The 19751-nt window shown below is 41.7% G+C and overlaps 1 pseudogene; it reads left to right on the forward strand.

The window, feature by feature from the left end:
* The window catches only part of LOC117455484 (glutamate receptor ionotropic, NMDA 2D-like), a 233194-nt pseudogene that overhangs the window by 160033 nt on the left and 53410 nt on the right, over positions 1 to 19751 (forward strand).

A 19751-nucleotide genomic window follows, 5' to 3' on the forward strand; every position in this document is an offset into this window, starting at 1 on the left:
GACGGACAAAAAAGTATTCTTTCTGGTTGCCATTGTTACAATGAAGACAAAGAAAACAAATCCTGCTGTTTTGCTGATCGATCTGCCGTTCTCTGCTCTCCTGTCGCTGCGGGACATGCTATGCTATAGCCTAGTATGCTGCTTCAAAAGAGTGGGCTGTGCGTAAACCAGCTATACTTCCTTTATTTATACTTACGCAAGCTCCTATCTCTGGAACCCATTGGTCGATTTGGGTGATTGACACCTTTTTTGAATCGTTAGAGCCAATCAAATCGAGTAGCAGTACGTAAAATACGTAAATACGTTACGCCTACGGAGAGGGAGCTATGAGTAAACTGCATCTCCCGCAGCTGAAGCCACGGACTGTTAATCGTAGGACCTACTCTTCTGCCGTGAATGAAAGGATTGATTATCAGTAATCATTTTAAAGTGACAAGAGACATTGGATTAACCCTGAGCAGCGTTTTTATTCCTTTGAACACAACTTTTGATCACAAAACAGCCAAGGTAAGACCTAATTATTGTCATGGATTTGAAAACTGATATTGTTTACTTGCTATGTTCTGGCTGCTAGCTCGGTTAATGTTGTGCCTGTAGTGATGGGGTGTATAGCCATGGAATCTGTGGAATCTCAGCTTTCAGAAAATGTGTTGTTTGTGCAGAAAGTATGAATTATAAATGATCGTTTTTGTGAGTTATGAGCAGAAATAGCAATTGCCCGTTTTTGACATGGGCTCATTTAGAGGCTTCTTGTGAGAATTTTTTTTTTTTCGTATCGTCAGTTAGCCAAGTTTCCTCCGGTCAGATGGGTATGGAATATTAATAGTTTCATGAATGACACTTCAGATATAGCACTGTTGCTACATATATAGCATTTTCGGACCCGAGCTCGGGTCCGTGGGGCTTAAGAGGTTTAAGTAACGCATACAAAAATAGTAGTTACCCATTACCTAATGTTACTTAAGCAGTTTGTGTCCCCTCAAGTAAAGTAATGAATCAAAAACAGCAGTTACCAGTGGCGACTGGTCATTAGGGGCAGGTGGGGCACAGCCCCACATAGTGTCAGCAGAAAGTATTACAAATAATGATTACAAAAAAATGCAAAAAATAAATTAAGAAATATATAAAATATATTTTAAGATCATGTTTAATCATCTGATTCGTCTGTACATTGCTGTTTTAGTCTGTGTTCTTCTAATTAGTGTCTACTCTACAGTGTGTGCATATTGAGCTGTTTAGAGCCATGTGGGACAAAACCCGATCATGCCCCTCCCTCTCACTGTCTAAGTCAATGGTGACTGTAAAAACTACACTGCACATGCTCAGAATATTTTCCTATTTAATGTGTGTGGCAAAAAAAATAATGACCACAGGGGCATTGAGCTGCCATCAGGCTGCCATCCCCATACATCATCTCACATAATTCAGAGCTGATTGGCTGTAAGTACGTGTGCCGCGAAAAGTGTGGTGTGTGAAGAGGAGACGAGAGAGCTGCAGTGACGCATCCTAAAACCCGGAAGTAAGCTGCGCATGGCTTCCCTCGACAAAAATGCAATGAGATTTCTCCATAGGATTTTAGAAAATAGCTCCAAATAAGATCTGTGGGAAACGTACCTGTTAGATAAATGCACGTTTTGTTCAGCTGGATAATATCCACATGTCTACCCTACTTTTCTAATTTTCTAATCATAAATCTATCGATTAGATTTATGATAGACTTTTGAAACTACAAGAAGATAAGGAGGACTTTTACAAAAAAGTAATAGAGATTTTTGTCCAGAAGGATAGGCAGATGGACTTCATCTTCAAGTCAAGGTAAGACCACCATTTTATTGAAAATGGGATCTTACTAAGAGAGAACAATTCAATATGTAAATGATAAAAAAATGTGGGTATCCTTTTGTTGAACTGTCTGTTTAAAATTAATCGAAGCATCAGACTAAAAAAGCTTTTGAAAATAATATTTAGGTCAAAATATAATATTTGTAAACCTGAAGAGTCAGTGCCAGTGCCTCACCAGCCATGAACCTCAATGCAGAAGCTTATAGACATCCAAGTTGTTTGTGCCCCACCACTTTTGTACATATAAAAACGCCACTGCCCATTACCTAATGATTACCTTACGTTATTAAGCAGTTTGTGTCCCCTCAAGTAAAAGTAATGAATCAAAAACAGTAGTTACCCATTAACTCATAATTTCTTCACCATTATCTTATCATTAGTTAAGCATTTTAACAAACAAAAACTGTTGATGACAATGAAGGATCTACAGCCACTCAAGTTTACATTTTAATTGAAATAACTTTTTAAACGTTTTGAAAACATATATAATTATATACTGTTTACATGAGGAACATTACAAAAAATGGAAATAAAAACGACCTTTTATAAAACAAAACCCAAAGCTGCACTCTTCTGCACTTTAATCATGGGCAAATAACAAAAACAGCTGGACTAGAGAGCATCAATGTTTTAACGGGTCACAAGTTCTGTAGGTGACTTGTTATCAATAGATTATGTGGAAAAATGGACAGCGAAGCATCTCCTATGTCATCTGGCATTTATTCTGAGGACAAGAAACACACAATGTCCTTTAACATCCACGTTGCACGTCACATCACCACGTCGCACCGGAGTATAAGTCGCTCTTGTCAAAATATGTGTCGAGAAAAATAACATAAGTTGCTTCGGTGTAGGCTAAAAGTCGCATTTATCCACTGAAGTCTTCATCCTCTGTGCTGCTGTGAAGGTCTCACTCTCACCGAGCTAGCTATCCATCCAGTTAAACACTTTCCAGCACAGATGTCAGCTTTACTGAAGTGTAATACATTGGTGAAACTGTAAACACAATACAGACATGGCACACTGTTATTAACTGTCCGACTGACTGAGCTACGGCACATAATACTGATACGCTAATTAGCCTAGCCGCTAATTAGCTTAGCCACTCGGAATTATAACTGTATTTATACAGTCGCTGTTAAACACTTCCGCCAACTCTGGTGTCGATGAAGCAGTATGTCCTGCTCCGGGCTGCGCTCAGACTCTCCCTCAGAATCAGCTCCGATTAGACCTTTCTGAATCCCGATGGTCGTCACTGAAGCCCATGCTGTGTCGATTCATCACACAACATCCTGGAAAGTTACGTGACTTTTTTCTTCTTCAATGTTATAGCAGTTTTCAGTTGTCACGATTGTTTATTGGGCCATATATTGGCCGGAGTTTGAACGGTGCAGTCAGACGAAATTCAATAAATAAATCGCTTCGGAATATAGTCGCAGGCAGTGTTGGGACTAACGCGTTACAAACTAACGCGTTACTGTAACGCGACTACCTTTTGCGGTAACAAATAACGTTACTTGTTACCTATTCCCATTCAGTAACGCCGTTATAGTTACTGTGATTTAAATGGGTGCGTTACATTATGTGATCCAACTGAACCGAATCTCCCTGCGGATGTAGTTTACAGGCAAATACAGGTGAATAACCCTAAAGTGAAAGTGACCAGAGAGGAGTGATGATTGGTTAACGCGGGGTAACATTTCAGGGTAAGCCAATCAGAGACAGAGTTGGGCGGGTCTTGCCTTATGGGGAAAATACACAGACACAAAATACACACAAACACTTGCTAACACACACATACGCCCACCACCAGCACACACACACACACACACACACACACACACACACACACACACACAATGGCAGATGCAAGTATCAGCGAGAGCAGCAGCGCATTTACAACTTGGAGATATAACCACTATTTTCAATTTGTGGGGATTAAGGACGCAAAAAATATTACGGTCAAATGTAAACTGTGCAGGACAGAAAGCATTGTCCACATTGAATAACAGCAATGCCAATCTCCTGAAGAACCTAACTAATGTAGTTGTTGTTAATGTGTACACTGCCACATGTGTTGAGTGTTGTAGTGGCCAATTTTTCAAAAGAAAATTAATGTTCAAAGGCCACTTAGTCTAGGAGACGAGTTTGAGTATTGACTCGCGTATATTCAATCAATCAGATACTTACTCGTTCCATTCAGGTGCTTTATTGAGAGGTTCAATAGATCAGCTGGCGGCCCACTGCTGACGTGCAACATTTGCACGGTATTTAAACAAATAAACAAACAAGATCCCTCAGACTTTTTCCAACTTCCTCTCTAGACTTCCTGCTGTGTCATGCTGGCATTGTCATTTATACCTGAGCAAGCTCCTACGATTGTTTTTTTGTAAATAATAACAAAACGTAAACTAGAGCTGTCCATAAGCAAGATAACACGTTACAAAACAGTAAAATAATAATTCATAGTTATTCAGCTAATTTAAGTTAAATTAAAGAATATTAAATTGGCTCACAAAACCATAATTCATTACCATAAAATAATGTGCCTAAATGGCTCTTACAAGTGTAGTAGTTTTTATTTCATAGTGCACTACTTAGAACTTGATTGTTGAGGCTACAATGAAGATGCCTGTCAAAATGTCTAAACATATATTTTGTGTTTTATAGTGCTGGGGGGAAACCATTATTTCGAAAACGATTAATCGGGCGATTATTTGATCGATTAGTCGACTAATCTAACGATTATTTTTCTGTTGTTCAATTCATAAAAAACGTAATGTAAAAAAAACGTAATGTAAAAAAAAATGTTTTCACGATACTGTGTCTCAGGGGATCTTAATATTTAACAAACTATTAATGTGTTATACCAGATTAACGGAAATAATCTCAGCTAACTGACGATACAAACCATGTTTACCAAAACAAAACACAAATCTCATAAGAAGCATCTAAATGACCCATGAGCGAAAAATGCTAATGGACATTGGCACAGAACTCAAGATAAAAGTACCCTTATTAATTATCGTAGCTGCACATACAAGATATCCGATTAAAGCTGAGACTCCACAGATTATGTAGGTATATAGTATCATCACTGAGTGATCCGGACTCGCGACGGGGGAAGCAAATACAGTCATCACAACACGTACCTTTACAGAGCTTCTAGGGAGATCGTCTCACCACCGTAGCTGTCAATCTGATCAAAAGACGTGTTCAATGGCATTAAAATGAGAAAAACCGCGGCTGAATCGGTTAATCCATAGGTTTTGAACGTCTATGTATAAAAAAATGATTGAATTTATAATCCATAATTCCATTTTTATGTAAAAATCGGAAAGCAAATGCTAGCTGCTAATGGTAGCCAGTCTTTGCTTGCCTTCGCTGCCGCAAGTTTTGATCGCTCGCTGATGATACTTATACCATTGGAATATGTGGAATCTCAGCTTTCAGATGATATCTTGTTTGTGCAGATCTGATGAAGTATAAAAGATCCCTAACGTGTGTTATGTGCATTAGCACTCTTTCTCTTAGTGCTAATTCAGAGGCTCTGCGTTAGACTTGTGTTTTGTTTCGGTAAAAATGGTTCATATCGTCAGTTAGCTGAGTTTCTTCCCGCTAAGTGGGTATGACACATGAATAGGTTGTTAAATGTTAAGAAGCCCTGAGACACAGTTTCATGAAAATGGTTGCGTTTTGTCCCCGTGGGCAGGGGCATGGGGTTTAACAGGTTTTAATACATAAATATAGAACTATTCCTTTAAAGCTACAGAAAACATGAGAAAATGATCCTGTCAAAATGTGCAGAAAACACATGAACATCCCCGTCACAGCAACATGGGTGAGAGATTAAATGTATAGGTTTATACAAATGTTTGTTCCAATGGGACTTGAATAAGCTTGCGGACAGCTTTCTGTCTGGGAGTACATTCTAAAGTTCAGCAGCCCAAATCACAAACACACCGTGATATTGTTTGGTGTGTTTCTCATTAAGATTAAGCTACTATTGCTGTGTTTTTCTTCTCTAGGTTTCCTGTACAGTAATATCGTCTTTTTTTTTTGTAGCCTGTTTTTCCCTTCTTGTTGTGATTACAAAAAGGTGGTTTGATTTGAGGGCTCCTGTGAAATTATTTTCATCCTGCTTCAAATCCTTTAAAACCTGACCCAACAAGAGAGGAATGGACCTGAATTGAAGGAGAGAAAAAAATGGAGGGAAGCTTTTAGAAAGATTAGTGCTGGAGTGTGTGTGTGTGTGTGTGTGTGTGTGTGTGTGTGTGTGTGTGTGTGTGTGTGTGTGTGTGTGTGTGTGTGTGTGTGTGTGTGTGTGTGTGTGTGTGTGTGTGTGTGTGTGGTGTGTGTGTGTGTGTGTGTGTGTGTGTGTGTGTGTGTGTGTGTGTGTGTGTGTGTGTGTGTGTGTGTGTGTCATAAACGTTGCTGTTTCCAGAATGCTAATCCCCCTCTGGTGCCTGGATTAATGACGTTGGTTTAACATGGGGTTAGACAGGGCATGAACATTTTCTGTGTGTTTGTGTGATTGTCCTACTCTATATGTGAGGACCATGTTCAGTTGGTGACCAATTCAGTGAGGACATGTACTTCCAATGCTTTCAAGGGGTTGTTTAAGACTTATGTTTAGATCATTGTTAGGAAAATAGCTCCCTCCCATATAACAACAATCAAACACCCCATCACTACCCAGGTCTGTACTACAGTGAACTACTGCATATAAAAGTGGACAGGAAAAGTGGATGCTTGAGGTGGTGCTAATACATATTACCTAGTAATGTATGTCATATTTTATGTTTGGCATCATATTTTACCATCACAACTATTGACAAAGATATTCTCAGGTAAAAATGTGTTTGTGTGAGTGAAGATTTGTCTGATTATGTGTGTTAACATAACCTAAATACAAAAAATATCAGTATTTGCTAACAGTCCTAATGTCGTTGCTAACGAGCCTTCTGTCTCAGAGAGGCCTCTGAGATGCAGGTTGTCTCTCTCTCCCTCGCTGTCTCTCTCTCTCTCTCAGTCCCCAGCTGCCTCCAGCCCAGCTTCTGTCAGTGACTCATTAAGTTGCTTAATTATGGTGGCAGATGAGCATACGTGCCAGGGCCAGCTGAGTCTGTGTGAATACTGTTGTATCTCACATTGTCCTGTCCTTGGCGGTTTTCTACGGTGGCCCTGAAGTGCAAGTCAAAACAACATTTCACAAAACACGACTACAGCATTAAAACAATTACGGAAAGTGTATTCCTTTAGGGCAGTGGTTCTCAAACTTTTTCTGCCTTTTTTCTGAGAAAAAAAAAAGTTGGGCCCCCCCCAATACAAATAGTCCTGTCATGGGCCAAGTTAACATTTATTAAAATACATCAATATGAACGTGTGCATTCCTTTGCTAGAACAGTGATAATAAAACAATGCTCCATAAGTCTGTGTGGTCAAAAAATAAATACATAATACAATTGTGCAATCCCTTTACTAGAACAATAAGTTATGGCTGCGCCAGCGATTTATTTTGGGGGTGCTGTGGGGTAGCTTGACGTTTCATAGAGGGTGCTCAAACATTTAGGGTTTCCCATTAATGTACCGGTCGCTACAGTGGAATTTTCTACTGCAACAATCCCCATGCAAATACACAGTGTGACTGTTACAATGAAGGCTCGATAATCAGCTCACGGCATATAGGTGTAAGCAGGGGTAAAGTGTTATTTTTATAAGTGGGGAGTGGACCTAACATCGGAGGGTCCGGGTGCATGTTCCCCCGGGAAGATTTTTTTCTTTATGGATATAATCACTCCCCTTTTAGACTTTATTTATTTTTTACTGTCATATAGTATTTCATACCTGTTTTTCATGTATTCTCTTATTTTTTTATAACTATAATGATCATATAAATGTGTGCCTCGGAAATAATTGTTTACATTAATCGTGACCAAAACGTTTGAGACTCGGCTACTAGCACCAGAAGCAAACAACGATCGATCGATCACATGGTGTAGTCATAAACGATAGCTGGGGATTCTGGGTAGTGTCGTGTCTTCTGCCATCCTTTACTCCGAAAAAATATATCTTTCTCCGAATCGAAAGGGAAAAATACAAAAGCATTGCACACCATTTAAACCAATCAATGTTGTGTAATTAACAAGGATAATCTGGTGTTTTTTAGTCGATGAGTAGTGCAGATATCACTGTAAAATCAATCGACAGTAAGGGGAATACTTACTTCCGGGTGTACAATTCTCCATTATCCAATGGGAATGGATGCTCACATTGCCTTTAAGGGCAGCCGACACAAACAAATGCCGTGCTTCCATGAGCGTCAAATCCCGCCGCAGATGGGAATACATTGCAATGAGTTGAAAGCTATTTGCGTCCCTTTATGAAGCTGAAGGAGCCTAGGAGCGTCACAACTGCACACCACGGGACCCTGACCAAACGTCGCTCCTGGACGATTATGGAGTGAGAGTGTGTTGTTGAACAGCATTTCTGTGCACATGACTTGTGTTTAAAGTTGGGCTGTCAAGTTAACGCGTTAATAGCGCAAAAAAAAATTAACGCCACTAATTATTTTAACGCGATTAACGCATGTGTATTTTTTTTTCTCGGCCTCCCCGTAGTTTCAGAGCGCATCGAGTTTAAAATACCATCTACAAGCTGATGCTGACAGCCCCGCTCCTGCCGCCCGCTTGTGGCAGACCACACTTCCACGCTCACCGGCAGGCACCGAATGGCTATTGGGAGGACCGGGAGGGTGTGTGTATGTGTGGCCCGAGCGAGCGAGAGAGAGACCTTACGTGCATTGTTGTTGTTAGCATCTGGTGCTAGCTAGCTGCGCTAACGGATATAAGGAGCTAGATAGTGGGACATTGTTGGGTTATTTACATAATATGTTTACATGATTTTGTTGTGCAATAAAACAACCAGAGAAGCGATCTACAAGGAAACATTGCACACCGGTGTCCCATCTCGATGTCATCGTACTATAATACGATGGCTACGCGACGGCATTGCGAGGGCTTCACGTAGTCGTGTTGCCTTATTAAGACAATCGGGCAGCTTCTTGTTTCCTTCCTATTGTCTTCGTGAGGCGAAAAATGCCCGATGGCACCGATGATCAGACGAAGATGACACGATTTGACAAGATGCCCTCACGAGTGCCTTACGAAAGGCAAAATGGACACACGATTTCAACACGAAAATGAACCTTCGCAAGCTCCTTCGGCAATTTTTTGGCATGCCAAAGATTTTACCACCGCTCACGAAGTTGCTGTCGGAGCCTGAGAAACTCCACCGGTGATCATACGATGTCTTAACCTGTTGAACCCCCGGGTGGGAAAACGCATCATCTGCAGGAAACAGCGTCTGAGGGCTTCTTAATATTTAATAAACTATGAATGTTTCATATCTATGTAACGGGGAGGAACTCAGCTAACTGATCTCTTTTTTTGTTTTTTTGCAACAAAAAAACACAAAGCTAACGCTGAGCCTCTGAATTAGCCACGAGCGAAACAAATCTTAAGGCCGTTAGCACAGAACTCTAGCTATACCGATCAATATACTTATTGGATCTGCACAAACAAGCTTAGATAACATCCTGAGAGTCCACAGATTATAGAAATATAAGGATTATCACTGAGCAATCACAACTCGTGACAGGGGAAGCAAATACAGGCAACACACGACGTAGCTTTAGGTAGCAAAACACGGAGATATCCTCACCTTAGCTGTTATTCCGATCAAAAGTCGTGTTCAATGACATTAAAACGAGAAAGAACGCGGCTGAAGGTTAATCCATAGGTTGATCCAATGTGTGTCACTTTGAAAAAATAATTGTTTGCCCTCACGAACGATGTTGTTACGATCAGAGCCCAATTTGAACATTTCCTTTATCGTGTGTCCATCTGGTGTCTATTTTGGGACAGTGTGACAGGGGCTTAAATGAATACCCTTTCTGTAATGTTTGAAATGCGGTAGTTTTTTCTGAAATGCTAGTCACCGTAGTTTCCTTCTACCTGCAGCAGTAATTGTTTTCAATCCACACCAGCAACCTGTATTAACAATACAAAAAGAAGAAGAAGCAAATTTGTGGTTTCTCGCTTGCATTGCTTTCATCACTCAACTCAACCATTTTTTATTTATTTGTATTAACAAACTCTTAGCAATTGTGTAGTATCAAATAAAGATCCCAGATATACGTCCCTACCAATATTTTGGTAGGACAGAATTGAAACTTTACAAATCCTCCAGAACCTAGATATGGGTGTTTTGAATGTTTAGAACATTTTGAAGATGAGCAAACATCTTGCTTAAACACAGCAACTTAAGTTAAGGGGTTTATAAATAACGATAAGTGTATTCATTCAATGACATGAATAAGTGCCACTTGCACATTAAAGGTCACCTATTAGGCAAAATGCACTTTTTGATGTATTTCATACATAAATATGTGTCCCCGGTTTGTAAGGAGACTCACAAAGTGTCAGAAAATACAACCCTCTCTCTTTCCTCCTTACCCACATTTCTAAAAATGGGGGTTCAAGGGAGATGATCCAGATTTGCTGCGGTCATGACGACATTACTCAAATGTTCTCCCCGGGCGCTGTTCAAAATGGCAGCCCACTGCTCCTAACACTAGGATGGGTCAAATGCAGAGAAACAATTTCCCCACGGGGATTAATAAAGTATATCAATATCAATGTGGGCTGGCTTTATGCCCACGGCCCTATCAGAAATATTGCTGTATCAGAAACACTGCGCAATGTGTTTTGGAAGTAATATGGTCTTTGTTTACATTAGCAAGCATCGCTAACACTCAGAACTAACGCTGTACTGGTGAGAGTATGTGTAAAAAAGCTGGATATACTCACCTTTTGGTAAACCTTTGAGAGAAAAAGCATTTGAGCTCCATACTATTTCAGAAATAATCCTTGATGTGGTTTGGAACATTGAAATATGGCGTTTAATCATGGAAACATTTAGCTGAGAATCTGGGTAGAAACATATTTTATCACAGAAGAGAGCTGTTGCATGCTCCACAGGGCTGAAATAGAGCGATATGAGGCATGGCTAGAATGGGTAATCTGGTATTTTGAGCAAAACACTTCATAGACATTTGTATATATATCTGAGACCTATAATATATGGCTACAAATAGTATAATAGGAGACAAAAGAGAGAGTAAATGTTGCCTAAATAATGTGTGGTGATGAAGCGATATATCATTTTCACTTGATGCCTGATTTGGTTTTAACATATAGACATACAGAAATCTCAACATAAATTGATGCAGAACAGGACGAAATGTGTAAAGAAATGTTACCAGAATGCAGGAAATAAAGTGTTTTATTCTCAATGGGTTCTAGTAGCCACCCCCTAGTTATCACAAAAACGTTTAAATATAACCTGTGCGCTTGCCTCTTACATCCTGACCAGAGTTGGGTGTAACGCGTTACTTTAATAATATTACTTTTGTCGGTAACGGAGTAGTGTAACGCGCTACTTTTATAATTCAGTAATCACACTACAGTTACTAACATTGCCCCGACACGCGTTACTTCGTTACTTACTAAAATCAGTCATAATCAAACCTCAACAAACACCTGCAAAGAACACATGCTAAGGTGAAGCTAACGCACATCTATTTGTTGTTTGTTTATATCACGTAGTCTGTTCTTCTTCTTCTCTGTTTTCCGGTTGTTGCCTGTTTTGAATGACGAATACACACTACCGCCGCCTGCTGGTAAGGAGAGTTATTGCCCCTCACGCATGCGCAGTTCGTACGTGCTCGGCTGAAGTCTATGCGGTGTCTGGTTCCAGTGCAACACATGGCCAACACGGCGACGCAACAGCGTGAGCAGAGATAGACTGCGCAAAATATACAGATAGCAGGAGACAGAGGACAGCCACGGTCAGATAGGAAAACATTCAGGATCTGGATCAGTCTTATGCGACAATGGAAACTGAACTAAAGAGAACATTTGAAACTTTAGCAGTCTGCGTGATCTGCCTGCAAGGAGGGGCGGGCCGGCCCTGCGAGTAAAGTAACGAGTTACTTTATGTAGAGAGTAACGAAGTAGTGTAATATATTACTTTTTTTTAAAGTAATATGCAATATATTACTTTTTTTTAGTAACGACCCCATCTCTGATCCTGACAAGTAAAATTCACCCAGGATAATATGTTTGCCTTCATTAGACGTCTACTGTCTCCTTGTACCTTCAGTGAAAGGCTTTGCTTTGATAATCATTTCCCCTGTATTTCAAAATGTCATTCAGCCAGTTTTTGACCTTAGTCCTTACATGAATGCCTTTCAAATCTAGCAATTATTTCCTATGTCCTAAAAATGTTCTCATGCTCAGACCATGAATCTTCCGGATATAATATGTTTATGTTCCCAATAGAAAATATATGCAGCGAAAAAGCACTCCCAGGAGTGTCACAGGTATTGTTTTACGGCCCGTCCACACAGCGGCGTGCGTTGAGGCTTCCAACGCTTCTGCCCATTCACTTTGAATGGGGTGACGTCACTTTTAGCCGAACTGCATTTTGGGAAGCGACGTGGAGTGTTGCTCGCGTAGCTGGCGTCAAAAGTTGAGCAATGTTCAACTTTTGACGCCTCGATGGAGGCGTCAGCCAATGAAATCCCGTTTATGCAAATCTGCCAGTACAGCGCTAGCCAATCAAACCGGGTGTATGCTGGGAGAGACTACGCAGGTATTTTCCTCATATTCCAAAAAATGGAGGAGAAATTAATTATAGCGGTAGTGAATCACCCGGTGCTATATGATAAATCTCTGTTCATTTACCGGGATACAAACCGGAGGAGCCAGGCATGGAGGGAGGTGGCAGAGACAGTGGGTGGAACTGGTAGGTTTTCGCCAGTTTGGGGAGTTTATATTATATATGATATTCTGAATAAACTGTGATGTTGTATTAGCTGTAACGTGTCTCTACTGTAGGCTAGTTTTATTATATGTACAGCACTTTGGCTCGACCAAAAATCGTTTATAAATGTTTATAAATGTGCTATATAAATAAAACTTGATTTGATATATCCAGTGTACTTAATTTTAACATTGAATGGACAGCTTGCAAGCATAGACAGTATATTTAGCCAGCATGGAATGTAGCATAAAAAAGCACCATAGACAATGTCATAAATGTTCATCATATAAAGTGTGAATGTAAAACCTTTTATGCTAATGACAGTGATAAAGGGATTTGCTTTTCATTAATGTAGGAATAATTTAGTCAATTCTTCAAGTAGTTCAACAAATTAACTTTATTATTTCATTTCATTAGAGGAATTGTGCAGGACAAGGTGGAAGTCTCTGAGGGACAGGTTCCGGAAGGAGAAAGCTAGGGAGAAGGAGGCAAAAAGAAGCGGCGCAGGGTCGTCAGGGGGATATAAGACCTGGCGTTTCACGGCAGTGATGGGTTTTTTAACCCCATTTCTCATTGACCGTGAGACGTCCAGCAATATCCCCCGGCAAACCCTGCCTCCACCCCCCTGTACTACTCCTGACCCCAGCCAGGTGCCAGAGGATGAGAGCCAAAGCCAGCAAGATGAAAGCCTTGGTGAGACTCAGCCAGCCAGCAACCAGCAAACTGAGGCAGGGCAGGCAGGAGAGGAGGAGGATAATGTTGAGGGCCGGGGAAAAAGGAGAAGGGGAAGGGAGATGTCCGCCTTTGAGAAAGGGTTGCCGTCAGCCATCGCTCCTGTTCTCTCCATGTCACTACCTCAACCTCGTCCAGTGGTGGACGAGGACGAGTTGTTTCTCCGGGGCCTCTTGCCTTCATTGCAAAGGATGTCCATGGCAAAGAAAATAAGGCTGAAATTTGCCATTCATAAGGCATTTTCTGAAGCAGAGCAGGAGGAAGACTGATTCATCACTTTTTTTTTGTTATTTACAGCCATACTGATCCACACTACATGTTTTACACTCATCACTGCACTCATCACTGCACACACTTCACTCACAATATTACATATACATTATTATAAATAAAAGTTATTTAAAGTATGTTATGGCTATACTGGGTCTTCACTTGTTCATGTCGTTTGTCAGTTACAACATACGGAAGATACAGAAGCTTCATGTATGTCGATGTATAATGTGCTGTCTTCTGTATAATTGTTCATGTGAAAACCTTTTGAAATCACGAGTGGTTTATCAGTAAAAACAGGGCTGAAGGAAAAAGGTTGTTAGCAATGCATACTATCAATTTAAGAAACATGTTTATTAGGAATGTTTGTTTTTAAAATGGCTCATATGGAATATTTGCTTTTTAAAGAAAATATGGGTAGCTCTTAAAAGAGCTTTTGGTTTGGAGGCTCTTAAAAGAGCCATGGTGACCCTACACCACATTCTGCTGCCATGGCACTGCACCCTCCTCATTGAAATAGCTGCAGAAGGTGTCCCGCAGTTGGATGGATCTGCGTGTGGCATTGTTGGAGCCCATCCTCGGTGCATCACGCAGGGTTGGAGTAGCTGGAGCTTCATCCGTGGACTCTGCGACAGGTGTGCTTGATGTCCTTCCTATCGTCTTCCTGCGGAGGAAGTTGTGCAACACACAGGTGGCCTTCACACACAACTCTGCTACCTCCGGGCTGGTGGTGATGACACGCCGGAACATTCTCCACTGGGATGAGAGGACGCCTAACGCACATTCAACCACCAACCTGGCCCGGCTGAGGCGGTAGTTGAACATCCTCCTGTGAGCTGACGTCCAGGGAACGGACGCAGCAGGTTGTCCATCAGCGGAAAAGCCTCATCTCCAACAAACACATGGGGAAGAAGGCCGAGCCGCTCTGCTCCTGGGATGATGGTGTCAGGTGGTAGCTGCAGACTGCCATCTCTGAGGCTCTCTCCAAATGCAGAATTCCGCAGGCTCCCACCGTCGCTGCTCCTTCCAAAACCTCCGACATCCACTACCCTGAAGAGGTACTGGGCATCCACGACAGCCAGCAGTACCAAGGAGTGGGTGGACTTGTAGTTGAAGTACAGGGACCCAGAATTTGTCGGAGCCTGGATCACCACGTGCTTCCCATCAATGGCACCAACGCAATTCGGAAAGTTCCAGCAGCGATGGCTCTCCAGTCCTCTGTCTGTGGTACCGGCATGGTCTCCTCGACCAGGGCGGTCCAGATGGCACCCGCAACCTCCCTGACGATGACAGCCACGGTTGCATGCCCGACCCGATAGCTGAATGCTATGGTCCTGTACGAGTCACCGGTTGCCAGTTACCTGAGAAAAAAATAATATACATGATTTAAAAAAAAAAGTATGTGTCTCTCCACACACACACACACACACACACACACACACACACACACACACACACACACACACACACACACACACACACACACACACACACACACACACACACACACACACACACACACACACACTCTGTTCAACTACACGCGCACACACACTCACTCACACACTATCTGTTCAACTACACACACACACTATCTGTTCAACTACACACACACACACTATCTGTTCAACTACACACACACACACTCTGTTCAACTACACACACACACACACTCTGTTCAACTACACACACACACACACACACACACACACACACACACTCTGTTCAACTACACACACACACACACACACACACACACACTCTGTTCAACCTCACTCACACACACTCTGTTCAACTACACGCGCACACACACACTCTGTTCAACTACACGCGCACACACACACTCTGTTCAACTACACGCGCACACACACTCTGTTCAACTACACACACACACACTCTGTTCAACTACACACACACACACTCTGTTCAACTACACACACACACTATCTGTTCAACTACACACACACACTATCTGTTCAACTACACACACACACTATCTGTTCAACTACACACACACACTATCTGTTCAACTACACACACACACTATCTGTTCAACTACACACACACACACACACACACACACACACACACACACACACACACACACACACACACACACTCTGTTCAACTACACGCGCACACACACTCACTCACACACTATCTGTTCAACTACACGCGCACACACACTCACTCACACACTATCTGTTCAACTACACACACACACACTATCTGTTCAACTACACACACACACACACACTATCTGTTCAACTACACACACACACACACTCTGTTCAACTACACACACACACACACACACACACTCTGTTCAACCTCACTCACACACACTCTGTTCAACTACACGCGCACACACACACTCTGTTCAACTACACTGCACACACACACTCTGTTCAACTACACACACACACACTCTGTTCAACTACACACACACACACTCTGTTCAACTACACACACACACACTCTGTTCAACTACACACACACACTATCTGTTCAACTACACACACACACTATCTGTTCAACTACACACACACACTATCTGTTCAACTACACACACACACTATCTGTTCAACACACACACACACACACACACACACACACACACACACACACACACACACACACACACTCACTCTGTTCAACTACACGCGCACACACACACTATCTGTTCAACTACACTGCACACACACTCTCTGTTCAACCACACACACACACACACACACACACACACACACACACACACACAACTGTATTTACCTAGCTATCTTAATTAATGTCATCCATCTGAACTAAATCACAGACTTCATTCATCATTCCTCCATGGCATGCATTCTCTCTTTTTATATACAGAGTCAGGTTACAGAAGTAGACATACACAAAACATACCGTAGGCAGATGGCGAGTCGCTCGGCGGGTCCGATTGACAAACGCATATGGGTGTTTGCCTTTGAAATCAGTGGACCCACTTTTCCGAGCAACTCGTCGAACACGTCTTTGCTCATCCTGAAGTACTGCTGAAACAGTACACCATCCAGGCGGAGCTCTTGGACCAGCACGTGGTATTCCCCCCATTGCAGACGTTTTCTGAGTATCGGATGTACCCAACAGCGACGCACACTACATGGCCTCCTGCGAGACATTGCATACACTAAAGCCACCCTTGCTACTACACTTGCCCGTGCTACCCTTGCTACAAAACCGGCATCCATTTTGGCAATAGTGGAGAAGAGCCGGGCTTTTCCTTTTTTGCTATGTCGGGGGCGGGAGATTCATGTGATTGGTTGTTGGTCACGTTGACTTCAGACACGCCAAGCGTCAACGCACGCCGCTGTGTGGACGGGCCGTTAAGCTTTTTTTTGTGTGTAAATGACCCATTTTTATTTAATGGAATAATTATTATTAGATTGATTGATTTTGACAGGCAGAGAAACAGCATCTCACACGGTTTGAAAAGTGTGACACTATCTTACTGAATTAATTAAGAGAAGTTCAATGGTGCAATTATTTTTTGATTAAGGTAATAAAGTGAGCAGTTAGTTGTATTTCATATATGTGACCTGCTCTATCGAAATCAGTAGCATTGACCCGAAGACACATGTTGAGTTGTATACACTGTTGGAAAGAGGATATTCCTAGCTTTCTAATATATATATATATATATCAGGATTGTTTTTGTACTCAAAATATTAAGCAAAATATGTCACATTATATAATGACTGTCACAGAGTCATCATTTTGAGAAAAAGGCCTTCAAAGATTCCTCTTCTCTGGAATCCATCAATCGGATTGATTATTAGTGGAGCAAATGATCAAAGTACTGCGGGGGAAAATATTTTCGTTTGGATTACTGGTCTGGGGAAGCTTGCGAGTGTGTGTTTGTGTATTTTTGCATTTGTTTCCCGGGGAAAACACTCGTGAGAAACACCGGCTGTTGTTATGCCTGCTGTGACGTCAAGTTACTCGGTTCTCCGCTTGTAATTATGCCGTTACAAGCTTCAAAGTTGTATTTATCATCTGAATTTGCCGAAACAAGTTTAATATTCTGAAAGCCAAGACTTTGTTTATTTGAAATCCGATGAAAACAAACTGTAACGGACTCTGCCGTGTTATCTATGATTACTATACGCCTTACATTCATAATTTCACCCGGGGAGCGGGACTGCGGAAGAGCAGAGTGCGAGTGAGAGGTGCCTGTCTTCTTCCCTTTACAAGCTTCAAACATGTATTTGTCGTGTGATTTTGAAAATAAAAGTTTGATATTCTGAAAGCCAAGACTTTGTTTATTTAAATCAAACAAAACACCCTGGAAAACTATTTTTTTACGCAAATCCACGTTTATTGTGAAATGAACCGTTGCCACTTCCGACTGATTTCGATAGAGCAAGTCACATATATTAATATATTTATTTAATATATGCTTCATGCACTCAAAGCTCTGAGATCCATAGCCTGATCGACAGCAACTTTTAAAAATGTAGGAGAAAAGATGAGATGAGATGTATTGGTCATAAACCATTTTGACATGCTTGTTAGGTTTCTTGAGTACAGTTTCCAACAACATAGCAGCACTTAACAGTGACATAGCCTTAATTTCAGGTGACACATTAGCTTTGGGGCATTTCATGTCACTTACAAAGAGTTATTTTGCTGTTATTCCACCTATTACAACCAGTTAATTTTATTCACACCTATCCGTTTAACTATGGCCATTTACTATTTGGTAGCTTTGTGTTATTCAGCACATACGTATATCCTTAGTACATCCTTCGGCTCTCAGCAAAGCCATGCTGAACCTAGATAAAAACACCACCTGCATTATCCCAAATTCAATCAATAGAAGATTTCAAAGATACAAATATCACCTCAGTGATTGACAGATGATAGCAATCACGCTAAACATTTAAATGTCAACAGTGAAAGAATGAAAATGGCTTTTAGGATTGTGACTCCAAGAGCATGGTGCATAGTGTCAGTGGTGTCTGGTCAGGGACCGCAGAGCCTTTTGTCTTCACAGACTTTTGGGGCAAGGCCAAGACTCAGACTAATCTGCTACAGAACTTCTGGTCAGTAGCCAGTCCCTCGGCTGCAGCCAAGTAACCTCTGTTTCCTGCCAGGTGAAACATGACAGAGCTGTGAATCCCTGCACTTCCTCACCTTCTGACCACCTGAGCCTCATTTACAGCTGTCGGTACAGCTCTGAGGAGGAACACGGCCCAGTTTCATGCTGCATGCTGAGACAAAAGAAAAACTCAATCCATTGTAGCCCCAGATTATTGACAAAGCCTGTGAAGTATTTTCACTTTGTATGTTTATTTTCTCAGACTGCATGCCTCTATGCACAGCACGCTTTGTAGAAGGGGGTACAGCATTTGAATAAAGATTATAAGGTGATGCAGGTTAACTAAAAAATAAATGTAAATGTTTTGTCTGGTAAAAAAATATCCTTTACATCGTCTTGAATTACGGAGCGTCCACACAGCAGCGTGCGTTGAGGCTTGATGGGCATGTCTGAAGCTTGGGGATTTATTGCGAGCAACGCAACCAACAACCAATCACATGAATCTCCCGCCCCCGACATACAAAGCAATAGCAATGTTAAAACGAAGTAAACTGGATATAAAATCCCCAAAGAGGCGAAAACCTACCAGTTTCACCCACTGTCTCTGCCACCTCCCTCCATGCCTCGCTCCTCCGGTTTGTATCCCGGTAGGTGAACAGAGACTACAGCACCGGGTGATTCTCTACCGCTATAATGAATTTTCTGGCTAGCGCTTGTACTGGCAGATTTGCATAAACAGGATTTCATTGGCTGACGCTTCTGCAGAGGCGCCAAAAGTTGAACATTGCTAAACTTTTGAAGCGAGCAACGAAAATGCAGTTCGGCTAAAAGTGACGTCACCCCATTCAAAGTGAATGGGCAGAAGCGTTGGAAGCTTCAACGCACGCCGCTGTGTGGACGGGCCGTTAGGGTTAGGGTTAACCCTTCCTTACATTACTCCCTGTGT

The sequence above is a fragment of the Pseudochaenichthys georgianus genome, chromosome 11, assembly GCF_902827115.2.
Source record: "Pseudochaenichthys georgianus chromosome 11, fPseGeo1.2, whole genome shotgun sequence".
NCBI lineage: Eukaryota > Metazoa > Chordata > Actinopteri > Perciformes > Channichthyidae > Pseudochaenichthys > Pseudochaenichthys georgianus.